At 41.5% G+C, this 20,797-nt stretch overlaps 1 protein-coding gene, 1 non-coding gene and 2 pseudogenes across 2 annotated transcripts in view; 3 read left to right on the top strand and 1 right to left on the bottom strand.

Annotated features, from left to right (window-relative positions):
* The first annotated feature begins 5,379 nt into the window (after window positions 1-5,379).
* Window positions 5,380-6,399, top strand: LOC138414811 (schlafen family member 5-like; annotated as a pseudogene).
* A 7,387-nt stretch (window positions 6,400-13,786) lies between these two features.
* Window positions 13,787-20,797, bottom strand: part of LOC138447225 (schlafen family member 13-like) — a 74,747-nt gene continuing 67,736 nt past the window's right edge. The window contains exons 8-9 of the mRNA XM_069602831.1: window positions 20,056-20,314; window positions 13,787-15,165 (exon numbers count right to left, since the gene is read on the bottom strand). The gene's annotated coding sequence lies outside the window, so the exon portion shown is untranslated. The remainder of the gene's footprint in view (window positions 15,166-20,055; window positions 20,315-20,797) is intronic.
* Window positions 19,003-19,472, top strand: LOC138447224 (elongin-C pseudogene; annotated as a pseudogene).
* LOC138415542 (U1 spliceosomal RNA) lies at window positions 20,048-20,211 on the top strand. Its single transcript, XR_011247297.1, has one exon. It is a non-coding gene; the product is annotated as a U1 spliceosomal RNA (small nuclear RNA).

Here is a 20,797-nt window from a genome sequence, read left to right as displayed (position 1 = left end):
GACTCTGATGCTGGGAGGGATTGGGGGCAGGAGGAGAAGGGGACGACAGGTGATGAGATGGCTGGATGGCATCACTGACTTGATGGATTGAGTGAACTCCGGGAGTTGGTGATAGACAGGGAGGCCTGGCGTGCTGTGATTCATGGGGTCACAAAGAGTCGGACACGACTGAGCGGCTGAACTAAACTGAGCTGAACTGAAGGGCACTACCAATGACAAGGTGTTTGCCACCTGCCTCTACGGAGTGAGCCCCATGCCGCTATAGCTGTTGACTTTCAACAACCCCTGAGGGAGTCCAGGGTGGAGTGAGGCACTCTGTGCTCCAGGGAACCTGATGAGATAGGTCTTTAGATAGTTGATGTTTTTAGGAACAGATTTTATGATCTCAATCCTTGCATCTCCTCATATCTAGAGAAGCAGTAAATCCCTTAATGGTGACATCAGACCCTCAGGACTAACAAAAAACCTTTCGTAAAATGAGTGCTTCATGGTATTGAACTCCCCTTTCACCAAAACCTTGTATATCGGCTTTCCCCCACTGCCGCTTTGGAGCAGACTCAGAGCTATCTGAGGTGCTGCCTCCTGGGCTGCAGTCCTCATTTTGCCCCAAATAAAACTTAACCCACAACTCTCAAGTTGTACATCTCTTTTTTTAGTCAACAGTGAGCATCCTGCACAAGCGGCTGTGATTTTGTGTACTTTACTGCACAGCACTGTACAGAGTACAGTAGCGGAGCATCTTTATTTCAAGCCCAGGATGTCAGGAAATCAGCATCAAAGCAGTGTGATGTAGCTGGTACTATAAGATAAAAAATGTTTTATATTTTGTGTTTGGTTGCTTTTTATGTATTATTTGTGTGAAAAGTATTTACACTTATTTCAGCATACTACCATATAACTGATTGTGTTAGCTGGGTACCTAGGCTACCTTTATTGGACTTACAAATTGGACTTAAGAAACGGCAATCTTTCGTATGCAGGGGACTTCCTGTATGATAAAATACTTTTAATGATTTTCTCAAAATACTTCTACTTATTTTCTCAAAATACTTCATGTATGTATTTTTTAATAGCATTCTTTGGGTATTTTTGACAAATAACAAACTGCACATGTTTAAATATTTGTTTATTTATTTATTTGGCTGTGCTGGATCTTAGTAGCGGCATGTGGGATCTATAGCTGTGGCATGGAAACTCTTATTCACAGTGAAGTGAAGTGAAGTGAAGTCGCTCAGTCGTGTCCGACTCTTTGCGACCCCATGGACTGTAGCCTACCAGGCTCCTTTGTCCGTGGGATTTTCCAAGCAATAGTACTGGAGTGGATTGCCAGTATGTGGGATCTATTTCCCTGACCAGGGATTGAGCCTAGGTGCGTGCTTTGGGAGGTCAGAGTCTTAGTCACTGGACCACCAGGGAAGTCTCCTGCACATATCTAATGTGTAAAATTATATAAATTTTGGCATATGAAACCATCACTGCAATCAAGATATCGAACATACATACCATCCTTTTTGCAATCTCTCTCTCCCATTTTTCCATACTCTGCTACCATCTGCGAGAAACAATTGATTTGCTACCTGTCACTACGGAAGAGTTTGCATTTTCTAGACTTTTATACAATGGAATCAAATACGGACTCCTTTTTGGTCTGGGGTCTTTCACTCAGAATAATTATTCTGAGAATCATTCATGTTGTGGGTACCAATAGCTCTTTCCTTTTTCATAAGGAGTAATAATTCTTTATATGGATAACTAAAACTTGTTTCTGTTGATGGGCATTTGGGTTTTCCAGTTTGTGACTGTTACAAATAAAAGTGTTATTGAAGGAGGAAACAGACAGAACAGGCTCCATCTTGAAAGCAAGACTTCATCTTGGGCCGGACTGTGGACTTTGACCTATATGCCCAGGATTTATGGAAACGATACACCAACTGGAAAACCAGACACCTACCCCCCATGGAAGAGCCCTAGAGCTCATATCTAGACTCTCCATCACTTAAAATACCCTAATTATATGTGTAACCGAATAGAATCATAAATGTATTATGCTTATTGGGGTATGACCACAGGCCTATTCATATTTGTCCACTGTTAACTACCTAGGCTTAAGGCATATGAATCACAGGTTTAAGGCATATGAATCATGGGTTAACTTTGATTGTATCTTTCTCTTCCTTTGTTCAGACTAGTTTCAGAGAATTTGGAGAGGTGGGTTCGAACACATACACTTAGGGTATGTAAGGTTTTCGCAAAAACTGGCCGGGGTCCTTGGCTAAGAGGAGACTCTGCCTTGGGCCCGCCAGTGTAATCAACTGCACTCCACAATCTGCATCGTCCTTCTGAGTGAGTTTGTTTCCCGGAAGGTGTGGCTACAACATTATGAACATTCATGTACAAGTCTATGTTTGAATATATGCTTTCATTTCTCTTGGGTAAACATTTAGGAGTGGAACGACTGAGTCTTACCGTAAATGTATGAAAATACCAAACTGTTTCCAAAAATGGTTGTACTTTAAGTTCCCACCAGAAGAATATTGAAGGAGGAAACAGAGAGAACTGGCCCCATCTTGAAAGCAGGACTGCATCTTGGACTGGACTGTGGACTTTGAGCTATATATGCCCAGTATCTATGGAAACGACATATCAATGGAAAACCAGACCACCCCCTGCCCCCACCATGAAGGAGCCTAAGGACTTGTACCTAGAATTTCTGTCGCCTAAAAGAATATGCTAATTATCTCTGTAACAGAACAAAGTCATAAATTCCATTATGCTTATCAGGGTATGACCACTGCTGCTGCTGCTGCTGCTAAGTCGCTTCAGTTGTGTCCGACTCTGTGTGACCCCAGAGACGGCAGCCCACCAGGCTCCCCCGTCCCTGGGATTCTCCAGGCAAGAACACTGGAGCAGGTTGCCATTTCCTTCTCCAATGCATGAAAGTGAGAAGTGAAAGTGAAGTTGCTCAGTCGTGTCCAACTCTTAGTGACCCCATGGACTGCAGCCCACCAGGCTCCTCCGTCCATGGGATTTTCCAGGCAAGAGTACTGGAGTGGGGTGCCATTGCCTTCTCTGGGGTATGACCACAGGCCTATTGATAAATGTCCACTGTTTAACTATCTAGGCTTATGACACATGAATCATGGGTTAACTTTGATCATATCTCTCTTTTACCTTGTCCAGACCAGTTTCAAGGAATTTGGAGAGGTGGGTTCGAACACATACACTTAGGGTATGTAAGGTTTTCGCAAAAACTGGTCGGGGTCCTTGGCTAAGAGGAGACTCTGCCTTGGGCCCGCCAGTGTAACTGCACTCCACTATCTGCCTTGTCCTTCTGAGTGAGTTTGTTTCTCGGAACGCGTGGCTACAACAATATGAGAGTTCCCTTTCCTCCATATCCTTGCAGACACCTGGTATGGTTAAATCATTTTCACCATTCCAATGCGTGGGTAGTTTTAATTGGTATTTCCCTAATGACTAATAATGTTATCTCATTATAGTTTTTTAAAAGATATTTATTTAATTAATTAATTTTTGACTGTACCACGCAGCTTGTGGAGTCTTTAGTTCCTTGACCAGGGATCAAACCTAAGCCCCCTGCAGTGGCAGGGTGGAGCCCTAACCACCGGACTGCCAGAGAGTTCCCTCTTTTATCCATTTTTAAATTGTTTTCCTGTTATTGCCTTTCGAGAGGTCTAGGTATAGTTGAGGTACAAGTTCTTTATCATATAATCAATTACATATAGTTTCTTCTGGCCAAGGGCTCATATTTTAATTCTCTTGAGAGTGTCTTTCACTGTTAAGGAGGCATTTTTAAAGCCCAACAAATCAATTTTTTTCTTTTATGTATTGTGCATTTAGTCTCAGCTCTAATCATTGTTTGCTGAACCCAAGGTAAAAATTCTCTGTTTTCCTCCGGAAGTTCAGAGGTTGAGAGATTGAATATACAAATGGATTCTGGCCAAACCATATATCAAAACAGACCTCTGATCATAGCCTTTAGTTGTGACTCAAACCTGATTCACAACTCTGACTTCCCAGCCTAACCACAACCCCTGCGGCAGCTAGTCAGAAGCAGTCAGGATTTGATCAACAGCTGTGAACTTGCTTCCCCCACTTTCAACTCTGGCCCAAGGAAACAAAGCTAAATAAGGTCTCCAAACCAGTGACATGCAATAACCCACTTCCAGTAAGCCCACGTCCAGCTTCCTTAAGTGAAAGTCGCTCAGTCATGTCTGACTCTTTGCAGCCCCATGGACTGCCAGAATACTGGAGTGGGTAGCCTTTCCCTCCTCCAGGGGATCTTCCCAACCCAGGGATCAAACCCAGATCTCCCTCACTGCAGGCAGATTCTTTACCAGCTGAGCCACAATGCAGCTTCCTTAGAACAACCTCAAATCAGGTCATCCCTGAGCGCTCTCTCTGTCTTTTCACTATAATAGCTCCCGAGTTTCTGCCATCACAAACAAATGATGGTGGCTGATTGCCTTAATATACTGAGCTCTGAGTAAACAGAGCTCTACCTATTATCATTTGGGCAGTCTTCATTTATTTCCACATGATTTTAGGCTTTACATTTAGGTTTATGAAATATTTTAAGTACACTTTTGTAAATGGTATAAAGACTGCCAATTGAAGTTCCTTTCTTTTGTATGTAGATATCCAGCGGTTCCAGTCCTATTTGCTGGGACAACTGGATTGCATTTAGGAAATGATGAAACGCACCTCAACCTGCCAGCCTGGTTGTCCCCAACAAATAGTCAATAATTTGTTAGTTCCAAACAAACTAAATGTGTGTGTGTATATGATATATTTTTATTATGTAAAATATAATATATTAAGGTATATAATATACCTTTTTCCCTTACAAATGGGAACTGCTTGGACCAGAGAAATCTAAAGAATTTGTTCCATTGCAACAAAGATAAGTAACAAACTCAATCAGATTTGCTCCTTTCAAAACTTGGGCTATAAAATAATCTGAGATTGCCCAGGTTTAAGTGAGAGAGGAGACAAAGCACCAAGAAAAGCCATTTGCATCAGCGCACCCTAGAAACACCCTGACCCTGAAAGCTCTCCAGGTCCAAGGAGAACATTCCAGAAACTGTTACCAAAATCACAGCAGAAAAATCACCTCTTGACAGTTTCTCTGGTGGCAATGGGCTCATGTCAGACTTGGCTTCTCCACATGTCCTGCGCACTTAATTTCTGTATGAATCTGGGCTCAAGTTTTGTGGGAATAAACGAAGTGAACCAACTTCAGAAGAGTGGCCTCAAAATAGTCATTAGCTTGCCTTTCCTGTACTTGTCCGATTCTAATGGTGTGTCTTCCTGTATTTTAGGAGAACATTTCAGGGTAAGACCAGCACAAGTGTTGAGAAGATGAGTCTCAAGACTGATTTGAAAATGAGTTTTCCTGTGTATGTTTTAAACGCAGGAAAAGTCACCCCTAGGAATGAGCACAGGAGTGGAATGAACCCTCAACTGCGGAAGAAAGCAGAAAGCAAGCATCATGCATGCAGCATCTGCCTGCTGAATTCTGGAGGGGGCGTGACCAAGGCTGAGACTGAGAACAAAGTCTACGATTGTGAAAGCCATGGAGTATGACTGTATCTGCCTTCAACCTTCAAAGAGCTGTTCAGATGAGCTGCGCCCGGGAGAAGTCTTTCTGATTTCTGTGAAATCATGGACCATCAGAGGCCTCGGTTACAGGACTGTGCCCCTCTTTGAACCACAGACAGAGAATATCTACTGTTGCCATGAATTCCCAGGAAGCACTGGCATTCCTCAAAGGCAGGATTCAGACTCTTACAAATGTTCTGTGTTAAGTCCATAGAACGCTCAGGTTCACGCACAAAATAAAGGTAACATACAGGCTTCAGCTGCTGCTTTGTTTGATAGTGCTCACCACCTTCAGTACCTGGAAAAGCTCAACCTTACTTAAAGTCAACACGGGTTGCATTTAAGATGTTCTCAACAAAGGAGTCACAAAGCTTTACCGAGTATCTCCTCAGCCGTTTCTGCATTTATAAACACTGAGGGAGGGTACATATTTTTTGGTGTGCATGATAAGACCCATCAAGCCACTGTCACTGGAGTGAAAAAAGAAACTAGATCTCACCGCCATGAGTGCTTCTATTGATCACTGTCTTAGGAAGTTGCCGGTCCATCACTTCTGAACCCGGAGGTGTGAGATACTATGCTATCACATTCCTTGAAGTGCACAATCAGGGGGCCCTCCATGGATATGTCTGTGCAGTCGAGGTGGAATGATTTTGCTGTGCAGTGTTTGTGCCCAATTCCAGGCAGGTGAAGGACAACTGTGTGAGACAGCTGGCCTCAAAGAACAGGCAGCATGGATCGGGTGAGAAGGCTGAGGTCAGGGAACAAAATCAGCAGTGATTTTCATGTTTGCTGAGGTGGGAGGAGATGGGGAAGGAGGAAAGGGAGGTTATTATTTTAGTATCTGGGGAAAGAGAGGTACCTTCTGATTTGCAGATGCCTGATTTATTAATTCCTCTAGACACAGCAGGTGGGTCATTGCCCCTCTTTCCCTCTGCCTATCTTGGATATCCTGCATTCCACAAATAGATGCCCTGGCTTAGCAGACCTACTAGATGCTGGTGCAGAAGGCTGTTTGATTTAACAGTTTGTTATCTTCACACCCTTTCTTGTGTTCACATTCAAGTCTCTTGTTTCCCTTTCTGATTATGAAGTCACATTTACTTATTCAGGAAATTCCTTTTTCACATGTGCATATGGGTCCTCTCCAATTTACTGCCACTTTTCCCTGCCTCCCCATTGTTATAATGGTTCCCTGATCAAATCTTCTTTCTCACAGCCTCACTTCCATTTTTGAACCAATAAACAATCAAACCTCTCTTTCCTCACTTTTCCTTTCAAAAGTCATGACTTTTGATGTTCAAAGAGGTGACATGCATGCACCTTGGAAAAGGAAATCCTGAGATAAAATCAGACAAAAGAAAATCAATGGTAACTTCTTTAAAAGTTCATAAAGTCCATTTCAGGGTCTTCTTAGAAATGTATATTCATTTACCTTCACTTCTAGTCATACTTTTTAAATATATATTTAGAGATATGCCAACATGTACACATAGATTAACGGTCCTCAATAGTCCCAAACAGAAAACAACCAAATTATCTATGGATACAACAATGGATAAATATAGTATACTCACACGATGGAATATTATTCAGCAATGAAAATGAAATAGGTCTAGAGTAGGATAATTAAATTGTTTTGAAATACCACTAGAGGATTAAAGAAAGAGAAGGGATTTTAAGGGGGTCTGGGAGACTGTTCTAAGGTAATGACCACTCAAGAAAAGAATCCAGTAACCTAGCAGCAATCTACTCTACCTTGAAGCGAGGCCAGGTGCATCTAAGCACTAGACACACTCAAGCCACAAGACCTTACAGTTAAAACACAGGACAACAGACACGGGATCTGAATCTTGTTCCATGAAGTCAGAAATGCTGAAAAGCAGCATTTCTGCATGTAGCTAAGACAGGACTATAGATGAAAGGAGAAAGAACCCAGGTGAAAGGGGACTTTATACTGAGATGGATTACTATATTCTAGAATATGTTACCACCCTTTTGCTAATATATATGATCTGAATAGCACCCTGACAGTCCTGGTTATATCATATAGGGATCGAGGAGAAATTAACTATATAAGCCTGCAACAAGGGCGGGGTAGGCATGCAGTTGTTAGTGCTCGACTCTTAGCCAGAGGTCCCACTCCATTGCAGTCAGCCTCGCAGTGGTCCTGGCAGCAGAGAGTGGTGAGAGGTGGGTCACGGCCTTCTCCCCAGGGCCCTCCAGGCCCTCCAGCCTCAGGACTGGCAGGTGAGGTGGGGGTCCCAGGGACAGGGTGAGAGCTGTATCTTGCAGAGCTCCAGAGCCCTCACCAGGGCTGCCCAGTAGCGAGGCCCAGGCCCTGGTGAAAGGACCCAGACCAGGTACTGGATGAATACTCCCAGGCAGGGTAACTGGCCTGCACAGGCAGTCCCTCCTCTTAGCCAGGGCCTGGGCCTGGGAAAGTGAAAGCTGAGTATTGGGCCCTTGCCCTTCCTTGTCAGAACAGAGAATAACATTTGTTTTGGTGGCGGTTTACAGGGACATTGTGATCTGACCAAGACCTGGTACTGAGAAGTTTGCAATAACTAACCACACCCCTCCCCTCCCCTTTCCTATAAAAGGACTTTGCTGAAAGCTTTCTGGGAGTTCAGGGTTTTTAGGCATGAGCCACCCATCTCCTTGCATGGCCCTGCAATAAACCTCTCTCTGCTCCAAACTAATGTTTTGGTATTGTTTGGCCTCACTGTGTATCAGGCACACAGACCTGATGTTTGGTAACAAGACTTGATGTCTACTCAAGAAAGAGACAATGATAGTCTTCTCCCCTCCCCACTCTTTCTTTGATTACAAAAATGTAGCCCTCTTTGTTCTTGGGGTTGCACTACCTTGCCTGCCCACTAGTATCTCTCACAAGCATCCTATGCTAATAAACTCACTCTTTGCCAACTGCTTTGCCTCATATTGACTTCTTTCTGTGAGGAGATAAGACCTGAGCTTCAATAAGTCTGACACCAGATGAGCTGTTTTAATTGAAAGACAGTGGGCTTGAATCCTCTCCTGAACCAGGGATCCTGGGTTCAAATTCTAATCTCAGGTGCAGCTGGGTTCCTGTCCTATTTGAGAAGGAGTGTGGCTTCAGAGCCTGCTCCGGACACTCAGAACTCTTTCAGGCACAGATCCAAACCACTAAATAAAATATACAATGTTAGGAACTAAATGGATTGAAAACAGTAATGATTTTAAGGCAGTTTATAAAACACTCCTTTGATCTTTTGGAAGAAAAGACAAAAGACTCAATCCCTTAATCTATGTCAAAGAAAACAGTCAATGATGACATTTAAGGAGAGACTGCAGGATTTTTAAACTGTGATTGTAGTTTTAAATACATATTATATATTGTGTTAGACTAAGTCTTGTAAAAAGCATGTCTTAAGGGATAAGAAAAATTAGCAATTCCCTAAATTCAGATAATATAAAGATTTTTAAAATCTTAAACTTAAAAATTCACTCTCAAAAGTTTCAAAGGGCCTTTTCCAAACATATTTACGTGCTCTTGCTGCCTGTTGAACTTCTGCTCCAGAAAATATAAAGGTCGACCACAACAGGCCTCTCCTCCAACTCACGGGCCTTCCGGCTCCTCAAATGGGCAGAAGGTGTGAAGTCCAGGCAGCGGCCCCACTGAGGCCAGACCCAGGGGCGGGTCTCAAGGCCGCCTCCCGAGCCCCAGCTTTCTGAAATGGGACGCGGGTCTGGACATGGATGACCAGCGGGCACAGAAGACCCGAAAGTGTCTGCTCCGCAGTGCTGCACCGCGGCCTCCGGGTCCTAGTATTCCAACCTGGAAGTCAGCTTCGAGCTTTGCTTTAGACCGACCCTCCAGGCCAAGTGGACAGGACCACCAGGGAAGTGCCTGTGTGGACATGTCTTGAACCTCTTTGGGTAAAAACCAAGAAGTGAGCTGCAGCACTTTACAGTGCCCACTACAAAGAGGGCACTTGAAAAAGCAAGAGAGTCCCAGAGAATTATCTGCTTCTGCTTTATTGACTACGCCTAAGCCTTTGACTGTGTGGATCACAAGAAACTGGAAAATTCTTAAAGAGATAGGAATACCAGACCACCTTATCTGCCTCATGAGAAACCTGTATGCAGGTCAAGAAGCAACAGGACAGGGAACAACAGACTGGTTCTAAATTGGGAAAGGAGTATGTTAAGGCTGTATATTGTCAACCTGCTTATTTAACTTATATGCAGAATACATCATACGAAATGCCAGGCTACATGAAGCACAAGCTGGCATCAAGATTGCTGGGAGAAATATCAATAACCTCAAATATGCAGATGACACCACCCTCATGGCAGAAAGCTAAGAAGAACTGAAGAGCCTCCTGATGAAAGTGAAAGAGGAGAGTGAAAAAGTTGGCTTAAAACTCAGCATTCAAAAAACCAAGATCATGGCACCTGGTCCCATCACTTCATGGCAAACTGATTGGGAAACAATGGAAACAATGAGAGACTTTATTTTCTTGGGCTCCAAAATCACTTCAGATGGTGACTGCAGCCATGAGATTAAAAGACGTTTGCTCCTTGTGAGAAAAGCTATGACCAACCTAGACAGCTTATTAAAAAGCAGAGACATTACTTTGCCAATAAAGGTCCATCTAGTCAAAGCTATGGTTTTTCCAGTAGTCATATATGGATGTGAGTTGGACTATAAAGAAAGCTGAGTGCCAAAGAATTGATGCTTTTGAACTGTGCTTTTGAAGACTCTTGAGAGTCCCTTGGACTGCAAGGAGATCAAACTAGTCAATCCGAAAAGAAATCAGTCCTGAATATTCATCGTAAGGACTGGTGCTGAAGTTGACACTCCAGTGCTTTGGCCACCTGGTGGGAAAAACTGCCCCATTGGAAAAGACTCTGATGCTGGGAAAGCTTGAAAGCAGGAGAAGGTGATGACAGAAGATGAGATGGTTGGATGGAATCACTGACTTGATGGACATGAGTTTGAACAAACTCTGGGAGTTGGTGATGGACAGGGAGGCCTTGTGTGCTGTAGTCCATGGGATTGCAAAGAGTTGGACACGACTGAGCAACTGAACTGAACAAAGAGGAAAGCTTCGTGGTTGGTTGGTTTTTCTGAACTTTGGACATGCAGCTCTAATCTACATTCTGGTGACCAGTAAGGCTGTCCAGAGAGCAGGACTCTGTAGCAAGACCAAAGCAAGGATGCCTGGCCATTTTCACATGGTGACCCAGCAGACCCAATGGGAATGGAAGGCTCTGTAGAAGACAGAGTTCTGAAGAGAGCCTCTAACAAGCCCCAGTAACAAGCCCTGTGGTTCTGGAGGAAGACCACGCTCACTTCTGCCAGCGAGTGTCGTCCATGTGCATCCTGGCTTCCCACAGAGTCCTATTGAGACTGAATCTCAGACCATGGGGCACCAAGTAACTGTGTGGACTGACATCCCGTCACATCCTAGGGGTCATCTGATCCACCGACTTACACAGTGAAGGTACAGAGTAGAATTCCGTCATACAATGGAACTCATTTATATCAGACTAGACACAAGCGGGTCTGTAAGACCAAAACAAGTTCTAAAAGCAGGCAACTCAGACTCCCATAGCATCTCAGACTCCCATAGCATCTCAGACTCCCATAGCATCTCAGACTCCCATAGCATCTCAGACTCCCATAGCATCTCAGACTCCCATAGCAACTCAGACTCCCATAGCATCTCAGACTCCCATAGCATCTCAGACTCCCATAGCATCTCAGACTCCCATAGCATCTCAGACTCCCATAGCATCTCCATCCACTATCTCACTGGCTTTCCCTCCACTCACAGCACTACCTTCAACCACAATGGATGGTTGCTGCCCTCTGCCCCACTCGGGTAACCCTGCAAGAGAATGCCAGAGGGAACTTCTTTAGGGTGGGATCACTGGGGTGGGATGAGAGCTGTTCCAGGACTAAGATCCTACAGGAATAAAGGTTTAACCGCACGAGGTAAAGACTCCCATCCCACCGAGGTGGGCAGAACTTGGAGGAGTTGATGGGAGAAGGCAGGCTGCTCTAATTACCACCCGAGGCCCAAGGTCAGCTCCAGAAGCAGCTCAGCAGCAGCCAGGTTTTGTGTGCTAATTGATATTTCTTTCTCCCCCACCCCTTCTGATGAGAAGATTGGGGATTGATGACATATTTGGTTTCAGATGAACATTTGACTGAATAGACACCATGGTATGGTAGCTTCATTTACTATGTTGGGGACATTAAGCTTTCACCCACAGGAAGGATAAAAACAGATGCTTGGGAGGGTAAGAAGATGTGTTATGAACATCTTCCCTCTGGGATCCATTCTCCATCCTGTTCTGGACCCCAAGAGGCTGACTGGATGATATCATCACCTGAATTCTGGTTGATTTTGTCCATGGGGACAATGACTGAAAATTAGCAGGAAGGAGGAGAGTAAAGCGAGGCTTAAAGAAATTGCCAATTTTACAACCATATTTTGCTCTGCCACTTTTTACAGTCCTTTGTTCATGTATTCGAGTTTGCGTCTGCCACAGGATTCCCAGCTCCTAGAACAGCTAGTTTCACACACAGGCATGGTTTTTTCTTAGACAGGAGGCCTTCCAATCAGTTATCATCCTTCTGAATACACAGATGTGTTTCCATCCTGGAGGCCAGAGAGAACATAAGAGTCTGTGCAACAGTTGTCCCAGCCATCCTTAGAGGGATCTCAAACGTGACCTCCCTTGGAGTGATCTCAGACGTGACCTCCCTTGGAGTGATCTCAGATGTGACTTCCCTTAGAGTGATCTCAAACGTGACCTCCCTTCCCAAGTTTGGAGCAGACGTCACTGTCCAACCTGATGTGTTCATCAAGCCCCTCAGATGCGTTGTTGCTCTGGACCGTACCCTTTGCTTCCTCACTTCTTTCAGGAGCTTTGTCTGCTGTGCTTATTAAAAGGCTAACCCCTTGCAGGAGTGATTCTTTTTAAAAAAGACCTGGCATAGTTCTGCCACATGGATCTCCTCATGTTCCAAATACAGTGCACTCTAATCTCTAAAGTGCCGTCCACACCCTAAGTCCAGGAAGCTCCCAGAGAGTCACAAGGGGTGTTAGGTGGAGAATTTTCTCTGACCTCCTGCACTGCTCTTTGCTTTTGGATATCATCGCAAACCACTCTGGCACACTCTATTCCTGAATGTAAGGGTAAGGAGTGGGGAGGCCTCTGCAATCCAAGTGGCGAGTCTGAAAGTAGACCAAGAAAATCCAGAAAAAATTCCTGGGCAATTTTTGTCCTTTCAGTGATGTTTTTTTCTTCTCATAGTAGTCTCTGTTGTCAATGTGGAAATTCTTAGCTTCATTAATCATGACATGTTGCATCTTTTCAAATGTACTTTTTCATGAAGGTTTTCTGAGTTATTGCCTGGCAGATGTTTTTTGTGTGTGATTAGTCTTCAATCATGTCCAACTCTCTGCAGCCCCATGGACTGTAGACTGCTAGACCCCTCTGTCCATGGAATTTCACAAGCAAGAATACTGAGCGGGTTGCCATCTCCTTCTCCAGGGGATCTTCCCCACCCAGGGATCGAACCCCATCTCTTGCCTCTCCTGCATTGGCAGGTGGAACATGCTATTAAAAATGCAAGAAGAGCTCTTCCTGCCATCTTTCAGTGCTGCCACAATGGTGCACGAATGTCCTGGTTGATGCTCTCAAGAGGATCAACAATGGCAAAAGGAGAGAGGTAAATGACAGGTTCCAATCAGGCCGTGCTCCAGAAGTCATCATCAGGCTTCTAACTACGATGATGAAGCATGGTTACATTGACAAATTTGAAATCATTGATAATCACAGGGCTGGTAAAATTGTGAACCTCACAGGCAGGCTAAATAAGTGGCGAATGATCAGCCCCAGATTTGATGTGCAATTCAAAGAGCTAGAAAAAAGACAGAATAACCTGCTCCCATCCTGTTGATCTGGTTTCATTGTTCTGACAATCTCAGCTGACATCACGGACCATGAAGAAACACTACGAAAACACACAGGAGGGAAAATCCCTGGATTCGTTTTCTAGAGATGTACTACGTGCGTGCAAATAAAATGCCTCAATGGTTAAAAAAAAAAAGATACAAATGCAGGTCTTCCTAATGAAATAAAGAAAGGAGATGATTTTTAAAAATTCTTTAAAAATCAAAGTATAGTTTATTTACAATATTTTCTTAGTTACACCTGTTCAGCAAAGTAATTCAATTTTTTACAAGTATGTTCCATTTGGTATTACAAAATAATGCCTATATTTCTCTGTGATGTATAACATATATTTGTTGCTTATTTATTTCATACATAGGAGTTTGCACTTCTTAATTCCATGCTCCTTCCCCTCTTTATCCCCACTAGTAACCACTAGTTTGTTCTCTATATCTGTTTCGTTATACGCTTGTTTGGTTTATTTCTTAGATTCTACATATATTTGATGAGTCCCTTGGACATTAAGGAGATCAAACCAGTCAATCCTAAAGGAAATGAACCCTGAATATTCATTGGAAGGACTGATGCTGTAGCTGAAGTTCCAATACTTTGGCCACCTGATGCGAAGAGCCAACTCATTGGAGAAGACCCTGATGCTGGGAAAGACTGAAGGCAGGAGGAGAAGGGGACGACCGAAGATGAGATGGTTGGATGGCATCACCGACTCGATGGTCACGAGTCTGAGCAAACTCCAGAAGATCGTGAAGGACAGGGGAAACCTGGCGTGCCACGGTCCACTCGTGTTGGTGCAAATGGCAGGATTTCCTTCTTGAATGGCTGGGTAGTGTTCCATTGTGCATACATGGACCACATCTTCTTCACTCATTCATCTATTGATGGACACGTAGGTTGTTTCCATATCTTGGCTGTTACAAATAATGCTGCTATGAACATTGGGATGCATGTCTTTTTGAATTAGTGCTTTTGTTTTCTTTCGATATAAATCCAGGAGTGGAACTGCTGAGTCATACGGCAATACATACACATAGTTTTTGTGAAATGCTGCCATACCGTTTTCCATAAGGGCTGGACATTTCCACCAACAATGCACGAGAGTTCCCTTTTCTCCACATCCTTGTCAAAATTTGTTATTTGTACTATACTTTTGATGATAGCTATTCTGACAGGTGTGAGGTGATATCTCATTGTGGTTTTAATTTACATTTCTATAATGATTAGTGGGGCTTCCCAGGTGGTACTAGTGGTAAAGAACCTGCCTGCCAATGCAGGAGATGTAAGAGATGCAGGTTTGATCCCTGGGTTGGGAAGATACGCTGGAGGAGGGCATGGCAACCCACTCCAGTATTCTTGCCTGGAGAATTCCACGGACAGAGGAGTCTGGCGGGCTACAGTCCACGGGGTCACAAAGAGTCAAACACGACTGAAGTAACTGAGCATGCATGCAGTGATTAGTGATGTTGAGTATCTTTTCATGCACCTAATAGCCATTTCTATGTCTTCTTTGGAAAAATGTCTATTCAGGTCTTCTGCCCTGAAATTAACGCTTACATCTCTTTGGTCTCCTTAAACCTGGAAGAAAGAGAGAAAGGCATAGAGTTCATCTGGATACATTTTAGGTACCTATGACATATCAAGATGTACAACAAGCAATTGGACATAATAAAAATATTTTGAGCTCAGATAAAAATTATAGCTTTTTCCCATTAAAATGTAATCAAATGAGTGTATTGGTTATCTACTAAAATTTAAGTTTTATTCTGAGACATTGCTATTAGTGCACAAAAGTGGTATGCGGTAATGAGTAGCACATGGCAAACCAACATTTCCACTGAGAACAGTTAGAAAAGGCCATTATCATATATAAAACATCTGTCTGAAGGCAATTTAAAGCTGAGGCAACCAGCTTTGCTTTGCTTTAGACAAATTAGAGATTTGCAAATATAAATCAGAGATTAAAAATACTGTCAAAACTTTCCTTGAGTAGCTAAGTCTCTAACTGGATTAAGATAATCATCTGTTACTCTGTTGGCCTTGCAAAGGAGAGCATGAATCTTCTTGAGAGGAAGAGAGGATTATCTAAATCCTCTATACCTTTTTTCATACAGTGTCTAGGATTTAACTGAAAATTACCTGCATGCCAAAATACAGGACTGTATGGCAAAGACCAAGAAGGAAAAAACCATACAACAGAAACAGACCAAAGTTAATCCAAATAATGGAATTATCAGACAAGGATTGAAAAGAGCTATTATTTATGTGCTTAAGAAAGAGAGGAAAAAAGGGAGAAAAAAAAATCATCAAAGAATTGATAGACTCCAGTAGGAATTCTAGAATTGAATTGAAACTCAACATTAACAGATAGGTTTAATAGGAAATTAGACACAGCAAAAGAGAAAATTAGTGGACTAGAAGGCTGATAAAATCAATATTTAGATTTAAGCATATATAAAGAAAAAGAAGAGTGAAAATTCAGATTAAAAAATAGTCATATGGTACACAACAAAAACGTCAAATGTGTACACAACATGGAGAGATGTGAAAAGTATTAAGAGCAATATCTTATTTAAGAGATAACTTCTGGAAAATTCCAAAGCTGACAAGACAGAAAAAGCTTGACATGCTGTGAATCCCAAGCAGGATGAATAGAAATAAAAATATACATAGGCACAGCATATCAAACTGTTAAACATCAAAGACAAAGAAAAAAGTCTCAAGATGAATAAAAAAGGGCACATTACTTTCACAGTAGTAACAGAAAATATTCTGTTGACTTTAAAATTTTTTCATTTTATGTTGGACCATAGTTGATTAACAAGTTTGTATTAGTTTCAGGTGTACAGCAAAATGATTCAGTTATACATGTATCTTCTTTTTATTTTGTTGACTTTTTATAATTTAGATATAATTGGCATATAACATTATATTAGTGGCTGGTATACAACACAGTGATTAGATATTTCTGTATATTGCAGAGTGATCACCATTGGACAGTAAGTCTAGCTGACATCCATCACTATATATTATTACAACATTTTTTTCCTTGTGAAAATTTTTAAGATTTATTCTCTTAACAACCTACAAATATACAATAGAGTATTACCATAGTTGGGCTTCTCTGGTAGCTCAGCTGGTAAAGAATCCACCTGCAATGTGGGAGACCTGGGTTCAATTCCTGGGTTGGTAAGACCCCCTGGAGAAGGGAACAGCCACCCGCTCCAGTATTCTGACCTGGAGAATTCCATGAACTGCATAGTCCATGGGGTCACAAAGAGTTGGACACAACTGAGCGACTTTCACTTTCATTGCCATAGTCCCCGTGCTATACATAACATCCCACGACTTATTCATTTTACAGTTGGAATTTTGTGCTTTTTAACTTACTTTATCCATTTTCGCAACCCGATCCCCACCACTATTCTTTGTACTCACGAGCTTGGGAGCTTTTTTGGTTGGTTGGTTTTTGTCTTCATACTCCACATATAAGTGAGATCACATAATATTTGTTTTTCTCTGTCTTATCTCACTTAACATTATGCCCTAAAAATCCACCCATATTGTCAAAAATGGCAAAATTTCCTTCTTTTTCTATGATTGAATAATGTTTCATTGTGTGTGTTTAATGGCTATACAGAATATAGGAACATAAATTTCTTCCATATCTTGGCTATTGTAAATAATGCTGCAATAAACATAGGGGTACATATATCTTTCAGTTAGTACTTTTTTTCTTTGAATAAACACCCAGAAGTGAACCTGGGGAATCATATGGCCATTCTACTTTTAATTTTTTGAGGAACTTCCATAATACTTTCCATAGTGGTTGCACAAATTTGTATTCCCAACAGTGCACAAGGGTTCCTTTTCCTTCAATCCTCACTAAGACTTGTTATTTCTTGTCTTTTTGATGATAACCATTCTAATAAGTATGAGGTGATATCTCATTGTGGTTTTGATTTTCATTTCCCTAATGATTAGTGATGTTAAAGCAATTTTCATGTACCTTTTATTATCTATCTGTATGTCTTCTTTAGAAAAAAGTCTATTCAGATTTTGTGCCATTTTAAAATTAGATTGTTTTATTTTGTTGTTATTGAGTTGAATGAATTCCTTATATACGTTGGATGTTAACCCCTTATGAGACACATGATTTGCAAATATATTCTCCTATTTGGTATGTTGCCTTTTAATTTTTTTGATGATTTGATTTGTTTTACACAAGGTTTTAAGTTTGATGTGATCTTGCTTATTTATTTTTGCTTTTGTTATCTATGCTTTTGTTGTCAATTCAAAAATACAAAATCACCAAGACAGATGCTAAGCAGCTTACCACCTATGTTTTCTTCTAGGAGTTTTATGATTTCAGATCTATCATTAAAGCTTTTAATCCATTTTGAGTTAATTTTGTATGTAAGAGATGGACTAATGGAACAGGATAGAAATCCAAGAAATAAACCCAAGCACTTGTCAGTTAATCTATGATAAAGGAGGTAAGAATATACAATGGAGAAAAGATAATCTCTTCAATAAGTGGTGCTGGGAAAACTGGACAGCTCCATTTATTAATAAAAGAATGAAATCAGAACATTCTCTATCACCATCTACAAAAATAATGTCAAAATGGATTAAAGTCTTAAATACAAGACTGGAAACCATAAAACTCCTAGAAGAAAACACAGGCAGAATACTCTTTGACACAAGTTGTAGCAATATATGTGTTTTTGGCTCTATCTCCTAAAGCAAAGAAAATAAAAGCAAAATAAGTAAATGGAACATAGTGAAACTTAAAAGCTTTTGCATAGTAAAGAAAACCATTGACAGAATGAAAAGACAGTCTACTGAATAGGAGAAAATATTTCCAAATGATATGACTGATAAAGTGTTACTATCCAAAATATCAAGATAGCTCATACAACTTAACATCAAAAAGCAAGCAACCTGATTTTAAAATGTGCAGAAGACCTGAATAGACATTTAAAAAACAAAACAAAACAAAACAAACAGATGGCCAACAGGCACATGGAAAGAGGTTCAACACTGTTAATCATTAGAGAAACTCAATTTAAAACCACAATGAGATATCACCTTATACTGCCAGAGTGGCTACCGTTAAAAAGAACACAAATAAAAAATGTTGGCAAGCATGTGAAAACCAGTAAGGAGCTTTCTCAAAAGACTAACAAGAGAACTCCCACATCACTAAAATGAGAATCCACTCCTGGGGATACATCCAAAAAGTGAAAAACTAATTTGAAAAGACATATGAATCCCAATGTTCATAGCAGCATTATTTACAACTGCCAAAATACAGAAGCAACCTAAGTGTCCATCAGCAATGACTGGATAAAGAAGATGGGCTGGGGGGTGGGGGGGTGGCCGTGGTGTAGGGGCTGTAGCTGTGCGCGGGGACCGGGTGCGGTGCCTGCGGTTGCTGCGGAGCTGACGAGAAACTACTAAAGTTCCTGTGGACGAAAAGTAGAATTTCATAAGAGCATAATGGATGGAGAAGAGAAAACCTATGGTGGCTGTGAGGGCCCTGATGCCATGTATGTCAAATTGATATCTTCAGATGGTCATGAGTTTATTGTAAAGAGAGAACATGCGCTAACATCAGGAACAATAAAAGCCATGTTGAGTGGCCCAGGTCAGTCTGCTGAGAATGAAACTAATGAAGTCAATTTTAGAGAGATCCCTTCACATGTGCTATCGAAAGTATGCATGTATTTTACCTACAAGGTTCGCTACACTAACAGCTCCACGGAGATTCCCGAATTCCCAATTGCACCTGAAATTGCACTGGAACTGCTGATGGCTGCAAACTTCCTAGATTGTTAAATAAAATAAATTATAATAAACTGTTAACTCTTTTCAGTATTTAATACCTGTAGTTCAGTTAGTAATTTTTTCATATATAGCATGTTGCCTGTGTGCAGTTGAACTTTAAAGTTCATTGCAAAGCAGATTATCTTCTGTTCTTTTGCATAGTGATCGGAGTTGAAGTTTGTTTGCTATATCAACAAATTAAGGACATTTTCACAAATTGAGAAATAAAGAAATATACCAATTAAAAAAAAAAAAAGAAGATGGGCTATACATACACAATGGGATACTACTCAGGCATAAAAAATGAAACTTTGCCTTTTGGAACAACATGTATAAAATAAGTCAGACAGAAAGATAAATACTGTATGATATCACTTACATGTAGAATCTAAAATATAAAGCAAACTAATGAAAACTAGTAACAAACGAGTAACCAAAAAGGATCAGACCCACAGATACAGTGGGGAGAAGGAAGCGGGGGAAGGGAAAAATAGAGTAGGGGATTAAGAGGTAGAGACTACTATGCATAAAATAAATAGGCTCCAGGGATTATATTGTACAACACAAGGAATACAGCCAATATTTTATAAAAACTATAAACGAGGTATAACCTTTAAAAACTGTGAATCATATACTTACCCAGCAGGGGAGATATCATGATCACGAAGGTGGTTTTCCCAGGGCAAGGCTCATCCATTGCACTCTGGGTGTGCTGACCCCTGCAATTTCCCCAAGCATGGGGAACTTGGCTGCATAATTTGTAGTAGGGAGGGGCTGCGTTCATGCTTCCTCCTGGTAGGTTTTGAAAAACAAACGTTTGGGAATTTCCCAGTGGTTCAGCATTTAGGAATCTGTGTTTCCAGTGCAGGGGGCACAGGTTCAATCCTTGGTTCTGGAACTAAGACCCCATAGGCCATGTGGTACAGCCGAAAAACAAAACAAAAACCAAGACACTGTGGATCACTGTGTTGTATAGTAAAACTTATATAATATTGTAAATCAACTATTTACATATATACATAAACATTTTAAAAAGGAAGTAATTACTGACAGGTTTGTATTTAGTACCATTTTGCCATTGCCTGCTGTTTTGTAGCTTGTCTGTTTCTTTTTTCTTCTCTCACTCACTTGCTTTGATGACTTTCTGTAGTAGATGCTCAGATTCGTATCCCTTTATCTTTTGGAGTGGAAATGGCAACCTACTCCAGTATTCTTGCCTGGAGAATTCCATGGACAGGGGAGCCTGGCAGGCTACAGTCCATGGGGTGGCAAAGAGTGAGACACGACTGAGCAGCTATCATTTATACTTTCATACGTTTTCCTATTACAGATCTTCCTTGACTTGTGATGGTTTTATGTCCCAATAAACCCATCAGAAGTT

The sequence above is a fragment of the Ovis canadensis genome, chromosome 11, assembly GCF_042477335.2.
Source record: "Ovis canadensis isolate MfBH-ARS-UI-01 breed Bighorn chromosome 11, ARS-UI_OviCan_v2, whole genome shotgun sequence".
In the NCBI taxonomy this organism is placed as follows: Eukaryota; Metazoa; Chordata; class Mammalia; order Artiodactyla; family Bovidae; genus Ovis; species Ovis canadensis.
The sequence above is the reverse complement of the archived record's forward strand: the minus strand, read 5'-3'. Positions and strand labels throughout refer to the sequence as shown.